Below are 19,383 nucleotides of genomic sequence, written 5' to 3'. Positions count from 1 at the left end.
AATCAGTCCTTGCCTTTCCAAAACATATGCATCCTGTCCCTCAGGATTCCCTCCAACAACTTGCCCATATTTCTTTCTCTATGAGCATGTGTGGGACCAGAGGGTGGAGTCTGAGAATAAAGAGGTGCCAATGTAAGATGTCATGGACCATCCCTGACACCCTCCGAACACTTTAATGTTTTCTTATTTTAAAGGCAGATGTTCCAGGAGTGATGCAGCTGGTCAAACCACTCCGCTTTAAGCAAAACAGAATTTATTTACACACTTATGGTTGAAAAATGAACAAAAGAAAACAATATAGAATAACAATTATTAGGGAACCCAACTGACTTGAAATCACGACTTAACAAAGGAGCTGTTCCAATACAGGCAACGTCCCAAAAACACACCCCTTAGCAAATGGTAAGTTCAAACTCTGGTTCTTACAGGCAGGGGAAATTGCAGAGATAAAGAGTCAGGTAAGAAATATCTGTTGAAGCATGGAGTTTTTTTTTCTCAGTAACAGCTTCTGTGCTACCAGCAGATTCTGACTGCCTACTAAAACAAAACAAACTAGAAAAAACCTGAACTGGGAGAATTGGCCACTCCTCACTGTCCATCGTTTAAAGTAGCCACTTCCAGATAGATCGGCACCCCTCTTGAAAAAAAGCTAAGGACAAAAATGACCTTGTTAAAGGGGCAGTATCGTCACACCTCTGCACCTTTTAAAAAAAAAATGAACCAACAATATACAAAGATGGCTGCATTTTGAAATCCCTGAACCTTAACCTGTTAGTACACTACAATGCATAAACATTAACTAAAACCATGTAAATATGCCCGACTGCATTCTATTTCAGTCTGTTTAATTCTGCCACTGTATGCTGCTGTTTCTCATCCCAATCTCAACAATGCGTTAGCAATCATGTTTTCTTGCCCTGCCACAAATACAATTTTCAAACTGAATGGCTGCAGTTATAAGTTCCACTTAAATAGTCTGGAAGTCTTCTCCTTAAAGTTCTCCAAAAACTTTAAAGAGTTGTGAGCAGTATATAAGATTGTCTCAGACACGTTACTGGCAACATAAATATTTTAATGCCAACACCAAGCTCAAGTCTCAATTGTTGAAAATTTCTGTTGATGAATGTTCAATTTCCTGGAGAAATGTCTGATAGATCTCTCTATCTTGTCTTTTAAGAGCACAGCACCAATACCCACATCACTCACATTTATAGCCACCTTGAATGGCTTTGCATAATTAGGTGTGGCTAATTCTGGGATAGTGGTGAACACAGCTTTCAGGCTGTCAAATGCTTTTTGACAGTCTGCCGTCCACTGAAAGTTTTTTGCTTTTCTTTAGTAATTCAGTGAGTAGAGCAGCCACACTGGTACGAACTTCCAATAAAACCCACTTAGTGCCACGAACCAGAGTACTCTCTTCGTCAATGGTATGGAAAACTCTAATAACCTTTGTTTTCACATTCTGTGGGGCCAGCTGTCCATGTTCGATAATATGGCCCAGGAAGGTGACTTAGGCTTTGGCAAATTCACTCTTAGCTAGGTTTATCACTGAGCCTGCCTCCCGAAGTTGGTCGAATAATTCTGATAAATGCTGCAAATGTTCCTTCCATGTGTGACTAAAAATCACCAGGTCATTAATATATACCGCACAATTGGGTAATTCAGAAATGACTTTATTGGTTAGTCTTTGAAATGTGGCTGGTGCATTTTTCATATCAAATGGCATAACTTTAAATTGATACTGTCAATTCGGCATTACGAAAGCCAAAATTGCCTTTGGTTTTTTTGGGTAAAGGTACCTGCCAGTATCCTCTGGGTAAGTCCAATTTAGAAATAAAAGTTGTTTGTCCCGCCTTTTCAATACAGACTTCCAAACGTGGAATTGGATACGAATCAGACACTGTAACTGCATTGACTTTGTGATAGTCCACATACTATTGGGTACCATCTGGTTTTTGCACCATTACTATGGGTGAGCTCCAGTCACTGCAACTTACTTCAATTATGTTGTTTTTGGGCATGCATTCAATCTCTTTTTGAACCTATGTCAACTTTAGAGGGTTAAGTTTATAAGGATGTTGCCTAATTGGAACATCATCTCCTATCTCTCCATCATGCATAACTAGATTAGTACATCCTGACTTATTTCCACATCTCTCCCCATGCAATAGCAAATAACTCAGGTCATTTGATTTTCTTCTGGAAGGTAACTTAATTTATCTAAATCATTGACAGCTTCCTCATTGCCCAACTTTATATGAGGAATATCCAATTGAGAAGCCTCTGAGCTTGGTTCTTCACTCTGTGTTGTAACCGGTAATACATTCTCCGTTTACTTTCTTTCCCTATCAAAATACCTTTTGAGCATATTCACATGACGCACTCTGAGATTACCTTTTGCCTGGAGTTCTTATCAATTAGATCACCTCACTGAATCTCCTTTTGACTTGATAAGGTCCACTAAACCTTGCTTTTAAACATTCGCCTATCACTGGAAGTAACACTAACATTTTATCTCTGTTAGTAAAATTGAGTTTTGATTTCTTATCTGCTTTTTGTTTCGTCCTATTCTGTGATTCTTTTAAATGCTGTCTAGCCATCTCTCCCACACTATTTAATCGCTCTGTAAAATTTCGCGCACATTCGAAATATGCGGTCTCTGAATTCTGACTCACCAGCTTCTCATTAATTAATTTTAATCGTCCCCTTATGTCATGCCCAAAAACTAATTCAAATGGACTTGATTCATTTGGTGCATCTCTAATGGAAAAAAATACAAACAGAATTCCTATATCCTGATCTTCTGGATAATCTTGACCAAAAGCCCTCAATATGGTCTTTAATATCCAATGCCACCTTTCTAGCGCTCCCTGCTACTCTGGATGGTACATATTGGATTTGAATTGTTTTAATCCAAAACTATCCATAACTGCCTTCAATAATTTTGGTGTAAAGTTTGACCCTTGATCTAATTGTATCTGTATGGGTAGTCTGTACCTCATGAAAAATTTAACTTACACAATTTCACAGCAAAAAGAATTGTAGAACAGAATGGCCTCTGGAAATCTAGTGGACACATCCATTATTAACAAATACTGATTTTCACTTTTTGTTTTGTGTGGGGGTCCTATGCAATCAATTACAACTCTTGTATAAGATTTCTCAAATGGAAGAATGGGTATTAAAGATGTGGGTTTTATTACTGCCTGTGGTTTTCCAATTACCTGACATGGATGACATGACTGGCAAAATTCAATAACATCCTTGTGCAAACCAGTAAAAATGTATTTTAGCTTGAGTTTTTCTTACCCTTAAATTACCTCCGACTGGGAGATCATGTGCTACCTGCAGCATCTCCTGTCTGTAACCCACTGGTAATATGACTTGATGAACTTCTGCCGATTTCTCATCTGCCTGAGTATGTGATGGTCTCCATTTCCTCATTAAGACATCATTTTTAAGATTCTAAACTAACCCCACTGCTGGCACATGGTCCATATACCTCCATCCCATGCCTGCTCTTGCATCTGTCTGAATGCCTCTTGAATGGTGCTATTGCATCTGCTTCTACCACCTCCCTGGCTGCACATTCCAAGCACCTTCCACCCACTGTGTAACAATAACTTGCTTCACACACAGTGGTTCCTGATTGGCTGGAATGTTTTGTGCCTCCAGCTTTCAGTCCTGTGGTGGATAGATATGTTTCCTTGACTTTGTGTTATGTTTTTATTCATCCTGCTGGAGAAGGTGAGCAAGAAGTGCTTTTGTTTGATTAGAGAACAAATAAATTAGTAGATGTGAAGCTATACATTTAGTGGAAGAAAAATATGTTTTTCCCCCATCTCTCTTTTCCTCTGAGCCCTGTCTTTTTTTCTCTCTTTTGCCATCTTGAGTATGTGGGAAATTAGGTACAGAAAAGGCAGAAACTAACAATGTTGACATTCAGAAAGATGTGTCTGTTCTCCTAAAAAGAACAAAGGCATCGTGTAGATTCATGAGCAATTAGGGAAACAAATGCAATGTTGGCCTTTAATGCAAGAAAATTGGAGTACAAGAATCAGTTGTTAAGGGCTTAGCTGATATTGAGAATACTTTAAATAGTTTTTGTCTCCTTATTTATAAAGGATATGCCTGCACTGGGGGGGGCAGTATACCAGATTTACCAAAGTGGTTCATGGGGTGAGAGGCTTGCCCTTTGATAAGCGACTAAGTACATGGGGCTTATTCTCTGGAATGTAGAATATTAGAAGGCGATACCATTGATATTTAAGATATTGAAGGAGCTTGACAGACGAAGCATAAGGATACGGTCATAGAACATTTTTTTAGAGTTGTGGACGTTTAGAATTTTCTACCCTAGAGCATTGTAGAAGCACCATTGTTGACTTGTAGTTGACGTAGACATTTTGGGTCTTGAAAAATCAAATTAAATAGCATGGGGACAGCAGTATAGTTAATGCTGAGGATCAGGTCAGCCATAATCTTATTGAATGGTGGAGCTCAGAAAACCACATGGTCCACTCTTGCTCGTACTTGTTTTTTAGCATTTTCAGGTCTATCCTCAGTTTTCCAGCTTTTGTAGTTAATGTTTTAGAATTGATTTTATTACCACTAGATGGCACTTCAATCAGTGAATGGTATTTTCATAAAATGGCAATAGCAAATTCATCATCACCTGTCATTTAGTTGAGACACGTTCAAATGACATTACTTTTGTATAAACCAACAAATATCAAATGGAAGATGATAAATTTGCAGTTGAATATTTATTGACATATAATGTAAAAGTTGTATTAGTGTCTTGGATTGACTTATTCATTTTAAGTTGAGTAGCAATGGTTCTAACAGTGTAACATTAGATGTGCTTACGTAGGTCCCACATACATTTAATAATACACGTGGCTCATGGTCTTTCACTTTGTTATCATCAGTTTACATTCCTAAGATCTTAAAATAGGAATGGATTTCGGCCGTTCAGCCATCAACTCTGCTGTACCATTCAATCAAGGCTGATCTGATAACCCTCAGCTCCACTTTCCTGCCTTTTCCCATTGAGTCCCATTCTGGTTAAATGTTTGTCTATCTAGCTTTGAACATATTAATGAACCAACCTCTACAGTTCTCTGTGGTAAGGAATTCCACAGAATTGCCACCTTCAGAAGAAATTTCTCTTCATCTCTGTCTTAAATGTGTGAGCGGCACGGTGGCACAGTGGTTAACACTGCTGCCTCTCAGCGCCAGAGACCCGGGTTCATTTCCCGCCTCAGGCGACTGACTGTGTGGAGTTTGTACGTTCTCCCCGTGTCTGCGTGGGTTTCCTCAGGGTGCTCCGGTTTCCTCCCACAGTCCAAAGATGTGCAGGTCAGGTGAATTGGCCATGCTAAGTTGCCCGTAGTGTTAGGTAAGGGGTAAATGTAGGGATATGGGTGGGTTACGCTTCGGTGGGTCAGTGTGGACTTGTTGGGCCGCAGGGCATGTTTCCACACTGTAATGTAATCTAATCCCTAATTTTGAGGTTATGTCCTCTGGTCCTTGACTCTGAGTTTGAGTTTGATTTATTGTTGTCACATTTGCCAAAATATAGCAAAAGGTGTTGTTTTCCATGTTATGTGGGCAGATTGTACAATACAAAGTGCTTCAGAGTAACAGAAGGAGTGGAGAATATATTGTTACAGCCTCGGAGAGAGAGAGAGGTCAGAATTAATATTTGAGAGCTCCGTTCAAAAGCCTGAACAGCGGAGAAGGAAGTGTTCTTGAATTTGTTTGTACGTGTATTTTAGTTTGTCTATCTTCTGCCAGACAGAAGAGGCTGGAAGAGAATATAGCTGGGGTGGGAGGTGTCTTTCATTACATTTGTTGCTTTCCTGAGACAGCAGGAAATATAGATAGAGTCAATGGATAGAAGGCTGGTTTGTGTGATGGACTGGTCTGTATTCATGATTCTCTGTCGTTTCTTGTGGTCTCGTGAAGAGCAGTTGCCATACCCCACTGTGATGCACCCAGATAGGATACTTTCTGTGGTGCATCTATAAAAACTGGTAAGAGTCCTTGTGGACATGCTGAATTTTGCTGCATTTCCTTATCCTCCTGAAGAGCTAGAGATGCTGGTGTGCTTTCTTGATTGTTGCATCATCATGTATGGTAATCGTCACTCTCAGGAACTTGACACTCTTGACCATCTCCACCTCAGCAGCATTGATGCAGACAGGGGTGTGCCCTCCACTCAAATTCCTGAAGTCAATGACCAGTTCCTTTGTTTTGCTGACATCGATTGAGAGATTGTTGTCTTTACATCATATTGCTAATCACCTCAATCACTTTCCTGTATTCTGTCTCATTGTTTGTGATCTGATCTACAGTGGTGGTGTCAGCAAACTTGTAAATGGAGTCGGGGTGGAATTTAGCACACAGTCACGAGTGTAAAAGGAGTACAGTCGGTTCTGATATAATGCAATAGTTCAGTTCTCATGCGATCCCGCATTATAAGAAAATCGCGCAATAGCCATGCCATTTAAACTAATGGAGCCAGAATAGCATTATAGCCAATACAGGTAAAGAAAGTTTGTGTTCTACAAATAACAGTCTAAAATTTTTCAATCATATTAAAGCCAATTTGCGTTGAAGAAACATGCATTAAAACAGAACAGACTGTATAGTAGGCGACTGATAACACAGCTTTGCAGGGCACGGTGTTGAGGTTTATGATGGATCAGGAGGTTGAGAATCCAGTTACAGAGGGGGAAGCCAAGGCATATGAAGGGTGCACCTGGATTCCTATATCGGTCAAGGTTGCCCAACTTGAATGCCTCAGGCTTGGATTTCCGTAGGAAGTGGATCTCTTGGCTTGTTCCTAGTTTCTGGTTGGGGAACATTTGGATTAACTTCTTCAGCATGCAGTACTAATGAAGTCTAGAATGGTTGTGACATACTCATTTATATTGGCTGCTGAGTTCTTGAACGTGGGCCACTCTACCGACTCTAAGCAGTCCCAACACTGCATTGCTTTCTGTACTGAGTCCTCGCACTTCAGTTTCTGCTTGTAAGCCGGAAGGAGGAACACAGCTTTGTGATCTGTTTTTCCAAAATGCAGACAGAAATGGAGCGGTAGGCATCTTAGGTTGTATAGCAATAGTCAAGGTTGTTCAGACCTCATGTGGGACAGAAGACATTTTGGTAGCACCTTCTTGAAGTTGGCCTGGTTGAAGTCACTAGCTACAATGAGCAAGGTCACAGGATATTCCTTCTCAAGACTGTATATAGTGTTGTACACTTCGTCAAACCCACTCTTCACTTCCACATGGGATGGGATTTAGATTGCTATTAGGATAGCAGAAGTGAACTTGTATGGGACGGTACTATACTGTAACCTATTCAACCTGACCTCATAAGGCAGTCCCTCCAGACCTGGGATCAACCTAGTCAACTTTCTTTGGACTGCCTCCAATGCCAGTATGTCTTTTCTTAAATAAGTGCCACAAAGCTGTGCACAGTATTTCAGCTGTGGTCCGATGGGTACCCTGTATTGGTTTTACCAAGATCTTATTTTTATAATCCATTACCTTTGAAATAAAGGCCAACATTCCATATTCCTTTCTTATCACCTTCTGAATGTGTATGCTAGCTTTTTATGCGCAAAGACTCCCATCTTCCTCTGTGCTACAGCTTTCTGCATTCTTTCTCTATTTAAATAATATAAATGTTCGGCTCCTCTTTCCTGTTTAATTGCACAATTTCACATTTTCCCACATATTTCAGCTGCCACATTTTCATCCATTCCTGCATTCTCACAATTTTAGTGCTAGTTTACATCTGAAACATTTAAATCCAGTTTGGAATTAATTTTTAAGACTAATATCTAACTTCTGGAATGTTTTCCTCTTTTTCTGTAATTGATCATTCTCATTTGTAAATGCAGCCTAACATTATGTCCTTGCTGTGTTGTACCTCAACTGTCTGATAGGAGTTCCAAACTAATTTCTGCCAAATTGAACCTGCTATAATGATATGACACATGCTGTAAAGACAATTAATTAACAGAATACAGAATTGTTTCAAATTTTTATTGGATGTAGATTTTCTGTGAATGCTCTTATCAGAACTGTTAGGATAACAGAGCTGTCCAATCTTCCGAGATCCTTGTGGGAGTGGCCTTTTATTTTTCTGACTGAATATGTTAAGTTTAACAACACAACAGTAGGTCAGTGTTACCCAATGTGTTAACACTAGTCATGTGGCTAATTTAGATGTCTAGATTTGGACAATGACTGTCCCATTTGTTAATCAAAGAAATGCCACTGGACATGTGAATGAGTATTTGAATCATACGGTGAAAACTTGTGGACTTTAAACTCTTTCTACTTCGTAGAATGGTAAGTTAAAAAAGACGAGTGAACAAATGTTTTCAGATTCATGGAAACACTTCACCTACTTGGTTACTAAAGGAAGATGTGTGCCTGTAAAATAAATATATACCTTGAAGGAAATTTATTTGTATTGTGTATGTAATTTCTACTGGAAATGCATGTGGCTAGAACTGTTGCCATAGCAATATCTGTGGCTTGTCAGCAGTTTCTATTGGGCAACACTGCTTTAAGTGAAATTAGATGAATATATGTATATTACACAATTGGTTAATTTTTCATTAAAGTAGTGAGTTCACTGTCAGTGTGGAACCTTGGTTTGAGTAGGTTGTACAGCATCCCTCTACTGATTGAACGAGGCATGGGTGAAAGAGTCTGCGAAGTCTCAGCCAATTGCTAATGGATTCATGATGCATTCACTGGGATAATGGAAGCACTGCACAGCGTTAGAAGGGGACTTCTGTAGGTGAGAACAGAGCATTTTGAGTACAATAGAGAATACTTGCATTTGTCTACGCTATCTGCCTGTATATAGCTGTAAGCGCTGTTATGTTTTTTATAAATTGACACAGATCAATTTTGTTTAATGTTGACGACTTCAACGTATATTTAAAGAAAGATTCCTGATTTTAAAAATCCAAAAAGGGCAATTTTAAAGCAATTGGTTGGAGCACTAGAAATTTTTTAAAAATCATTCAAGGATGTGGACACGATTGGCTAGCATGAATTGCTTACCCCAATTCCCCTTGAGAAGGTGATGTTGAACTGCATTCTTTGAAACACTGCAGTCCTTGGAGTGAACGTGGGTACACCCGCAAAGCTATTAGGGAGGGACTTCCAGGATGTTGACCTAGTAATGCTGAAGGATTGGCAAAACATATCTAAGTCAGGACAGTGAATTCCTTGGAGTGGAATTGGTGGCTGATGGTGGTGTCGAATCACCATGCATTTTCAGTCCTTGTCCTTCTCGTTGGTGGTGGTCATGGGTTTAGAATATTCCCACTTCTAACATTATGATGCAGAAAAAGGCTTGAAACAGTGGAAAATGGTGGGCCTAAGACACTACTAATATTACTTTGCTCTGGATTGGGGACAAGCTTCAGTTTGCATGATTACTCCTTACATCTAGGCAAGTATAGAGGTAAGGCTTTGGGAGCCTAGTACACGAGTACAAAAGCTAAAGCTGATGTTTTTGCAATGGACTTCCTTTCTAAAAGTACTGAATGGGCAATACTTCTCAGACTGTTTTTGAAGTAGCGACCTTTACAGATAAGTCTCCACTTTTAGATAAAAAAAGTTAATATTCAGTGCTTTTTGGAAAAAAATAAACATATACTTTATACATAATTTGTCAAAGCACATTGCAAAATATTTCAACATGAATGTATAGAAAGGGTAACAGAATTCAACATGCTGCATATTCCACTATTGGTGCCTCTAACATTTACAATATATGCACAATGTGAGGATACTGCTCAAGGGCAAAACATTTCAAATTAAAAATTTACAGAAAAAGAACTGGGAATAAACTTTTCTCCATACACCATACTCCACTTTGAGATGCCTCATATAGTTTCAATGCTCTTGCTCACAATGTATATTCCATGTGAGCTAGAGGGGTTCTACAGTTTACAGCCCCTTTGTATACTGTAGTGGAAAGATCTTAACAATTGTCACCTCCCCCGACTCGTCTTGGCAGCCTCCCCAATTTTTTCTGCATCCCCTAGTAAGTAGACTTGGCTTTTGAAGTATGCAATGCTACCATGTTCTTATGTTGTAATGATTCTTCAAATGTGAATATGTTGGTTAAATTTAGATTGTATTGAGTATTTTTAGCTTCTTGTTTTTCTGTCCTAATGGCACCACAAATGTATTTGCATATACAATGATTCAAGTGGAGGTTTTACCACCAACTTCTGAAGGACAATTATGTACAGCCAATAAATGTTGGCCACATCCTACAAATCAATGAGTTTCTTGTTTGGATAATTTATTCTGGGGTTCAGATGAGTACTCTTTCTGCCTCACAATCTCAGAACAACATATGATAATTTTGTAACATCAGGTTACATTCCTATCCTCATGACTCATTTGCAGTGTCAATAGAAATGTTATTATTAATAATAGAAGATATGGGAAGGATTTAGAAGCAGGATAGTATCGTTATATTGCTGCTATTTAGTAAAACGGTGGCAGAGTTTCTCAGTAGAACAATTCTTGCACCAGATCTGAGAGGACACATCATTGCTTAAAAGGAATATTGGAAATATGACAACCAACAGATTGCAAACTTCCTCAGCAGTTCAACAAGATGATATTATATGCAGATCAGGACTGTCAAATAGGTTTTATTGACTAGTGAATTCGGTAGCTTTTGTAAATTCTGAATTTCTAAAATATGATCCAGTCCTTTTTAAATATGTTTAATGTCTCAGAAAATATTTTTTTAATCCCTGTTCTGGAAATTAAGTGAAACCCAAGCCACTCTTACTTAAACTGCTGCACTTTGCTGGAGCACAAAGTGAAACTTTCACATAAAGGAGGTTAGTCAACTACTAAGGTAACTTCATTCTGCAAGTGATATTTGGTTGTTTGTTGTGAACTTTACATGCACAACTGTTAGTCATCATTAAAACGAGCACTTGCTTTGAGTCAGATTTAAGAGTTCAAACCACATTCCAGAAGATTGAATAAAAATCCAGGTTGACCTTCAGTGCAGTACTGAGGAAATGCTGAGCTGTCAGATGTCAGATGTCTGACCTCTCAAGTAGATGTAAACGTTCCCATGACACATTTCTAAGGAAAGCATCAGCATTCTCCCCTGTGTTCTAGTAATTGTGTAGTACATTATTTCTTGTAATGTGCTAAAATGCTCCATTGTAATTTTGTTTTCACTGGAGCATAGGTTGAGGGGTGACATTACAGAGGTTTATAAAATCATGAGAGGTATAGATAATGTGAGTGACAGGTGTCTTTTCCCTAGGTGGGGGATTTAAAGGTTAGGAGGCATATTGTTAAGGTGAGAGGAGAAAGATTTTAAAAGGGACATGACGGGCAACTTTTTTATGCACAGAATGATTTATATGTGAAATGAACTTCCAGAGGAAGTGGTAGATGCAGGTACAGTTACAACATTTAAAAGACATTTGGATAGAAACATGAATAATAAGTGTTTGAAGGGATATGGGCAAATTGCAAGCAGGTGGGACTAGTTTAGTTTAGGAACATGGTCATCATGGACTGGTTGGACCAAAGTGTCTGTTTCTGAGCTGTATGACTCTGACTCTATAATTGTTACCACAAAGGGAATGTTTTCCCATCTGATTTCTGGGAAATTCTGTTACCAGGTACATTGTTATAGCAATGTGATGGAGAAGCATGTCAACAGGTCAGCAGCACCTTTATGTTGCTGAAAGATTTCTAATGTTGCTCCTGGTATAGTGTGCTTGTGTTTGTAAAAGTGCAAACAGAATACATGACAATGATACTTGAAGGAATATCATTGAACCTCGACCTCATTTTTTTCATTTAAAAGACAACTCATTTTGAAAGCTTTCAAAAGAGAAAGGTCGTCTGATTGGAGGAGGGCCAGAAAGGTATGTCTCTTATTTTAACCCATGGTATGGAACCATGATTGCACTGGACTTCCAACCAGCATCTTACACCAGATATATGACATTTTTATTCTTCTGGACCCATGGCAAGGAGTCACTGAAACCACTACACAGTGATAACAACAAGTTTCATCCCACCGTTAGACTTACCATGGACTACTCTTTAGTATCTGTCTCACCTCATTATCTCACTCTACCACAAATCCACGGGTAACCTCATGATGCTGCACTTCTCTAGCTTCTACCCTAAACATATTAAAACAGCCAACCCCTACGGACAAGCTCTATGCATTCACAGCATCTATTCAGATGAGGAGGAATGCGACTGACACCTGAAGGTCGCCCTCATGGCACAATGCTCAACTCATCAATCGCCAGTTCCAACGTACCACAGCGAGAAACCATAATGACCTCCCCAGGAGACAGATGGGATGTGACTGATAAGGTACCCATCGTTGTCCAGTACTTTCTGGGAGCAGCGAAATTACGCCATGTTCTTCGCAGCCTGCAACAAATTATCAAGGAGGATAAGCACCTCGCCAAGACCTTCCCTATGCCTCCACTTCTCACCTTTAAACAACTGCCAATTCTTAAACAGACCATTATTCACAGCAAGCTGCCCAGCCTTCAGGACAACATTGACCGCAACACCATACAGTCCTGTTGTGGCAACCACTACAAGATGTGTCATAGTATCAACATAGATACTACCATTATACATGGGAACACCACCCGGCAGGTACGCGGCAGGTACTCATTTGACTTGGCCAAAGTTGTCTATCTCATATGCTGTGGGCAAGGATACCCCAAGGCTTGATACATTGGCTCGACAAAGCAGACCTTACAACAACGGATGAACGGACACTGCACGACAATCGCCAGACAGGGATGTTCCCTCTCAGTAGGGGAACACTTCAGCTGTCAGGGACATTCGGCCTTGGATCTTCGGGTTACTGTCCTCTAAGGCAGACTTCAGGATACGCAACAACACGGAGTGGCAGAGCAGAGGCTGATAGTCATGTTCGGTACCCATGAGCATGGCCTCAATGGCACCGAGGGTTCATGTCACACTACAGGTGACCCCACCAAACCATACACTCTCACTCACACTCAAGCACACACACTCTTACATAATCTCACACTCATGTAAACCCTCTCTCATAAACATTCTCTCTAAAACACACACATTCACACATACAACCCCCACACTCACACCCATGTGCACACATTCTTACAGGCATATACAGTACTCCATCACACTCACGCACACAGTCTATTAAGCACACACACACTCTCTCTCTCTCTCTCTCTCTCTCTCTCTCTCTCTCTCACACACACACACACACACACACCACACACACAAAACACACACACACACACACACACACACACACACACACTCACACAGTCCGTCTGTCTCTCTCTCTCCCTCCCTCCCTCACATGTACAGGGGTACATTGATTATCCGAACGAAATAGTGCCCGCCCGTTAATTATTTAGTTAATCGATTAAATGCCTTTCCTCTGGAGCTCGGAGTTTTTCAAGTCTGCTCCCCGTTCAGGAGACGGCAGCACACCCCGTGCAGTAGCACACAGCGCGTGAGCCCCCACCCCCAATGCTACCTGCCACCCTCCAACCCCACCCAACACTACCCTCTGCCCCCTCGCTCCCCCCCCCCCCACACAACCCAATCCCGTCCATCCCCGCCCCCTCTCCGGGGCACCAATAACAAGACTGTTGCTACTGCAGTTGCCTTTGTGGGGTAAGACTCTAAATAGGACACACACACACACACACACACGCATACAGGCACCCACAGCCACACACAACTTTTTACTGCAACTTTTTATCAGGTTCCACGTTTGCCCTCTGCAGGACAATGTTGGAGAGATTATCAGGGGTGGGAGGGTTAAGGTACACCCCCTGTAGAAACTGTGGGGAGAGAGAGAGGGTGGGCAGACAGTCATTTGGAGATGGTGCCTGTTTAATCACTGTAAACAAGACGCGTTCACTGTTGGAAACACATCTTTGATGTAATGTTTGTATCGAGACCTTGAGATCTCCTTCAGATAATCCGCTTATTGGATAACTGGTATTCGGATAATCAAGGTTTCTCTGCGCGCTCACACACACACAAGCCTATGGGGTGAATTTGCATTTACAGAATTGTATTTGCAGATACATTCTATTTTATTCAAGAAGCACACAATCTGTAGGCAGTCAATCCATGTGACATTCTATAAATTCCTACTTTGGAAATAGAACCAGTCTGACTCAAGATTGGAACACAGACAGACTCTAAACTCACACCTTTAATGCATTGTATGAGCTGAGATGTCACCTTTTTTTGACAAAACTATGTTGTCTTGAGAATGTGACTTGAAAGAAATTCTGTGATTTACATATTAAGGAATTGAAACCTGCAATCCATTCTAAAAGCTGAAAGACTTAACAGCAATCTAGGTTTGTTCAATAGATAGCTTCAATTTAATGACACTATGATCTTTTGCTATAAATTCTGTCTCCTATGATCCTGCTCCACTAGTTACTTGAGGAAGGAAAAGCACTCCGAGTGCTTGTACTTCCAAATAAACCTGTTGGACTATAATGTGGTGCAGTCTTATTTTAAGTATTGTGGACTAGAGATCAGAGGTGAAGGTCTTCTGGTCACTTATTTTTGGACAACAGCTAGAAAACGCATGTGGCCAATCCATTACCACTCAAGTCTACGGTAATGGTTTTCCACACCTGATACCAAAAAATGAGGCCAGAGAGTCACTCCAGCATCCTCAGTGTGTTAAATTGCCACTAATGACCTGAACGCTTTGTTTACATTAGACTGATGTATTCTCCTCTACATGGCTAGAGGTCAGACCACCATGAAAGATGGAGGAGGGAAGATAATGTTTCCTAAACTATTTTGGCCATTTTCTTCGTGATTTTTACAGTCAGATTAACCTTTTGGACATTGATGAGAGATTGATAATATAACAGTGTCAAAGGTACTAAAATTTGGTATGGAATCTTGTTGATCTTCCTGATTTAAGGCATTTAAAGTAGCTGAAAAAGTAGTTTGAAAATAGTTTCAGCAACTGAAAATTCTTTTTTATAAAGAAAAGCCCAAAAAACATAATGAAGGATGAGAATCAGACGAAAGGAGGAGATTAGAAATTTGAAATCTTTTACTCTCTGCCTTTTATCAGGATGCTGAATGTTTATCAACATCTTGGCTCAACAACTGCCTTCCAGTTTCCACCCAATCTGCCATAGTATCAATGTGGCCCCAAAGAGTGAAAACTGGCAGATACTTTGACTGTGGTCTGAAATCACTAGTAAGCTTGATGCTTGTCAACCATGTGCATTTCAGGTTGCCATCACTAATTGCAAATGATAGGACCTTCCCAGACATATTGTTTTTGCTGGTTTTTGAAATCTGTGATCATCTGCTGCATTTAAAATAAACACACACACAGTTTGCTAGGAAATAGACATTGACACAAGTGTCAATGGTAATAATTTCTATGAAATGTGATTTTCTGTACGAGCTGTTTATTCCAAATCATTAAACTGCTCATGTTTTTGGTACATTATAAAATATTCTTTCTGAAATAGGATTTTGTGTTGGAAATGTGGATCATATTCTCAATGGCACACCTTATAAACTTCTATTTATCAAACTGTGATATGATCTTTTCAGTAGTTAACTAATTTAGGTAGATTTTTGTTGTATATTTTGGTATTAAGAAACATATTTCTCCATTAGTCACCCCATAATTTGGGGAAGATGATCTGACTTAATACATTATTATGATGAATGTGGTTTTTGTTTGTGAAAATGGTCTCTATAAAATGTTTGGTTTTATCTATCAGCCTAACCAAGCTGATTTAGCTCTTAGTGTGTGAGCAAAGAATTATATCTCTTCAAGATCGCTGCTACAGTTGCATAAGAGGGAGGCTTTGCAAACTTGTCTTAATTCTGTGACCATTTACTTTGGGTGTGGTAGCACTTTACAGTGTTTACATGTTCCCATAGTATAGAGATTAAACAGGTATTTTTAGTATGTGCAAGTGTGAACCCCTTTGTTTAGAGAAGCCAAAATGGAACTGAAATCATTTTGTCCAGTAAGGTTTGTTAGTAACCTTCCAAACCTGAGCAAGTTCTGTGCTTCACAGAAAATACATGCTGGATATTAACCCTAATCTATAAACCAGAATAGTGGCAATTAGTGATTGTTGCCTTTTTCCCAAAAACACCTTACTTCAGTAGTCACAGTTTTCAAAAATATTCAATCAATTGCTTTGAAATGGTGTTCATAATTATTTGTTATAAGTAAACATATTCTTGTATACTGTTGGTTGTATTGAATATTTGGACAGTTTTATGGAAAATTGGTGAAAACAGAAATAAAGGTGATTCATTAATAGTTTGCATTTATATAGCAACCTAATATGCTACCATGTCTCAGAGTGCCTTGGAAACTAATTTTAAAACTAAAATGAATAAATAACTTTTTTTTGCTTAGTACTGAAGGTTATTATTGACATGAGTTCACTCTAAAATGAACTAGTACCAGCTTTAAGGCTAAATTCTGTATTAACCTTTTATGTTCATAGATTAGACTGTTGACCTTCATATTCTTAACTCTAATTGCTATAGCAGCACAGAAACTGTGACTAATAGCTTAAAAGTAAATAGACCACAAATCGAACCAATTGTCTGTAATGGATGGGATTGTTCACTGGTGGAAAATTGACTGACCTATATGTTTGCATCAGTGTTCTTTGTACATAAAATCTGTTATTAGATACAGCAATCACATCTGTAACCTGGGAAATGTTATTCACAGTGGTTCACAGCAGATCAATGTTAGCACAAAAGTAGCTTGAAAACTGTAATGAACAAGTAGTAAGCCACATTAATCTTTACTTTTTAATGGTGGATTATGGTGATCTTAACAGATATGTTCTCTGAAACGATTGGAGGGAAAGTACTGATTAATAACATAAATCAAAACCTCGTATATCTCTGCCAGAGGGAGCCCAATTGGTATATACTTTACTCAAAAAAAGCTGAGCTTTGAAACTGCAAGCCCCCAAACCCATCCTTGTAAATTACTGCCTCATCTCCAACTTTCCTTTCTTCTTGAATGTGATGTTGGCTGTAAAATATCTCCATCTTTCCCTGAACTCTATACTTCAGTCCTCCAATCAGAATCCTACTCCTTTTGTGGAATCAAAATGAATCATTTATGAAAGTCACATCTTATGAGACTGACAAAGCAAACTTCCCTTCTTCATCATTCTCAACCTGTCTACAGTCTGTGATCACAACAGCAGTCTTTGAAGATTTTCCACTGTAAACAAGGTAGGTGAGTCTGCTCTCCTCTGATTCTATTCTTATCTGTTTAATCGTAGTAAGCAAATCATCATCAAGAACTTAGTTTCTCAACTCTGCAGAGTTACCTCTTAAGTCACCCAAGATAGCTGCCTCCTTCCCATTTATCATCCAGATGCTGCCCTTTGTGACATCATCCAAAGAAAAGTTGCTGCCTATGTTCTGAGAACGGCCAGGTTTAGCTCACCAACACCTCACTTGAGCCCTCCACTATTTTGTAATTCTCTGACATCTAGGTACTGGATAAGCAGAGATTCCCTCTTTAAATATTGAGAATTATTGTCTTCAGTCCTTGTTGCAAACACTGCTTCCTGACCACTGATTCCATTCCACTCCATTGCAATCATCTGAGGCTGAACTAGACTTTCACCCTTGGTGTCATGTTTGACCCCAAGATGAACTTTCAACTGCATATCTGCACTGTTATTAAGACTATCTATTTTCACCACACTAAAATCATTCACTTGTGTCCCACCTTCAATGGGTTTCCTGCTGGAATGTTCCCCCTGGGTCTTTGTTACCTCAATTCCATTTCATTCCTGACTGACCTCTCAGATTCTACCTTTAATAATGTGGGGCCGTCTAAAACACTTCTGACTCTGGCCTTGCACGTACAAAGTCCCGTTTGCCTAATACCCTTGTGCTGTCTAATTTTGTTCAGGCTGATCAAGATATCGGCACTCTTCTCATGTGGCTTCTTAAGCATTCCTGATGAGAATGTCTTTCATTTTGAGGATGTGGGCTTCCCAGGCTGGACTTGCATTTGTTGCCCATCCCTAGTTGCGCATGGTAGCAATGAGCTGCCTTCTTGAACCACTGCTGTCTTTTTGCTGTAGGTGCACTCAGTGCTGTTTGTTTGGGGAGGAGAGGGGAGTTCCAGGATTTTGGCCTCGCAGCACTGAAAGAATAGTGATATATTTCCAAGTCAGGGTGGTGAGTTACTTGGAAGGGAACTTGCAGGTGGTGGTATTCCAATGTATTTACTGACCTTGATCTTCTGGATGGTAGTGGCCATATGTTTGGAAGGTGTTCTGTGAGGAATCTTGGTGAATTTCTGAACTGCATCTTGTAAATGATTCACAATGATGCTACACAAGATGTAGGGGGCAGGGGAAGTGGGCACTGTGCAGATGGTGGTCCCTCCAGTACTTCCCCACAATGATCTAGAGAGTCGAGGAACTCTCTTCTATGGGATACATGTCGCTTTTGAGATGATGGATTCATCTGTAAGACATAAGAGGAAAGAAGCAGTGCATCAACTGGTTAGTAATGGTATTCACCTGGTTAATGTGATCTGCAGTGGGACGATGTGCCAGGTACTTGGGTGGTGGAACATAGATGTCTCCACCTCCCTGCTGGAGAGGCCTTCTTCTTCTCCTGCTAGTGCAAGAATCCTTTCCTTGGTAGGGGTGGTGATTACTCCTTTAATGACATAAGGGGGTTAATGAGCATGATGTAAATGGGGTGGCATGGCTTCTGGGGAAGAATTATAGAATGTTTATGGTACAAATACAAATGTCTGCTCCAGCTGTGAAATCAGTTACCCAGCATAGTCCCAGTTTCCTACATTTCGATGTAGTCTTGCCAGTTAGAACACATGAATTGCATATTCAGACACTTTTCAAATGAATTGGGAGTTTCTGCCCTGACTATGCTTTTAGATAGAATTCCAGACCCCTATCACACTCTGGAAATAGTCTTCACCATCACTCTTCTAATCCTCCAATCAGTTACTTTAGATCTGCCCCCTAGATACTAACTCCTCTGCTGAGATAATTCAACCTTACTCTATTCAACCTTACTCTACTCTATACACCGTCCTGTCCCCCTTAGTCACCTGACTGCCCCGGCCGACCCATTGTCTCCGCCTGCTCCTGCCCCACCGAACTCATCTCCGCATACCTTGACACCGTCCTGTCCCCCTTAGTCACCCCCCACCACCAAACCATCATCTCCCAAACCGTCCATAACCTCATCACCTCGGGGGATCTCCCATCCACCGCCTCCAAACTCA

General features: G+C 40.0%; 1 protein-coding gene across 1 annotated transcript in view; it reads left to right on the top strand.

Annotated features, from left to right (window-relative positions):
- The first annotated feature begins 8,166 nt into the window (after positions 1-8,166).
- Positions 8,167-19,383, top strand: part of LOC122560122 (DEP domain-containing mTOR-interacting protein-like) — a 101,894-nt gene continuing 90,677 nt past the window's right edge. The window contains exon 1 of the mRNA XM_043710384.1: positions 8,167-8,369. The gene's annotated coding sequence lies outside the window, so the exon portion shown is untranslated. The remainder of the gene's footprint in view (positions 8,370-19,383) is intronic.

The sequence above is a fragment of the Chiloscyllium plagiosum genome, chromosome 20, assembly GCF_004010195.1.
Source record: "Chiloscyllium plagiosum isolate BGI_BamShark_2017 chromosome 20, ASM401019v2, whole genome shotgun sequence".
NCBI lineage: Eukaryota > Metazoa > Chordata > Chondrichthyes > Orectolobiformes > Hemiscylliidae > Chiloscyllium > Chiloscyllium plagiosum.
Note: the sequence above shows the minus strand (reverse complement) of the source record. Positions and strands in the feature narration are given on the sequence as shown.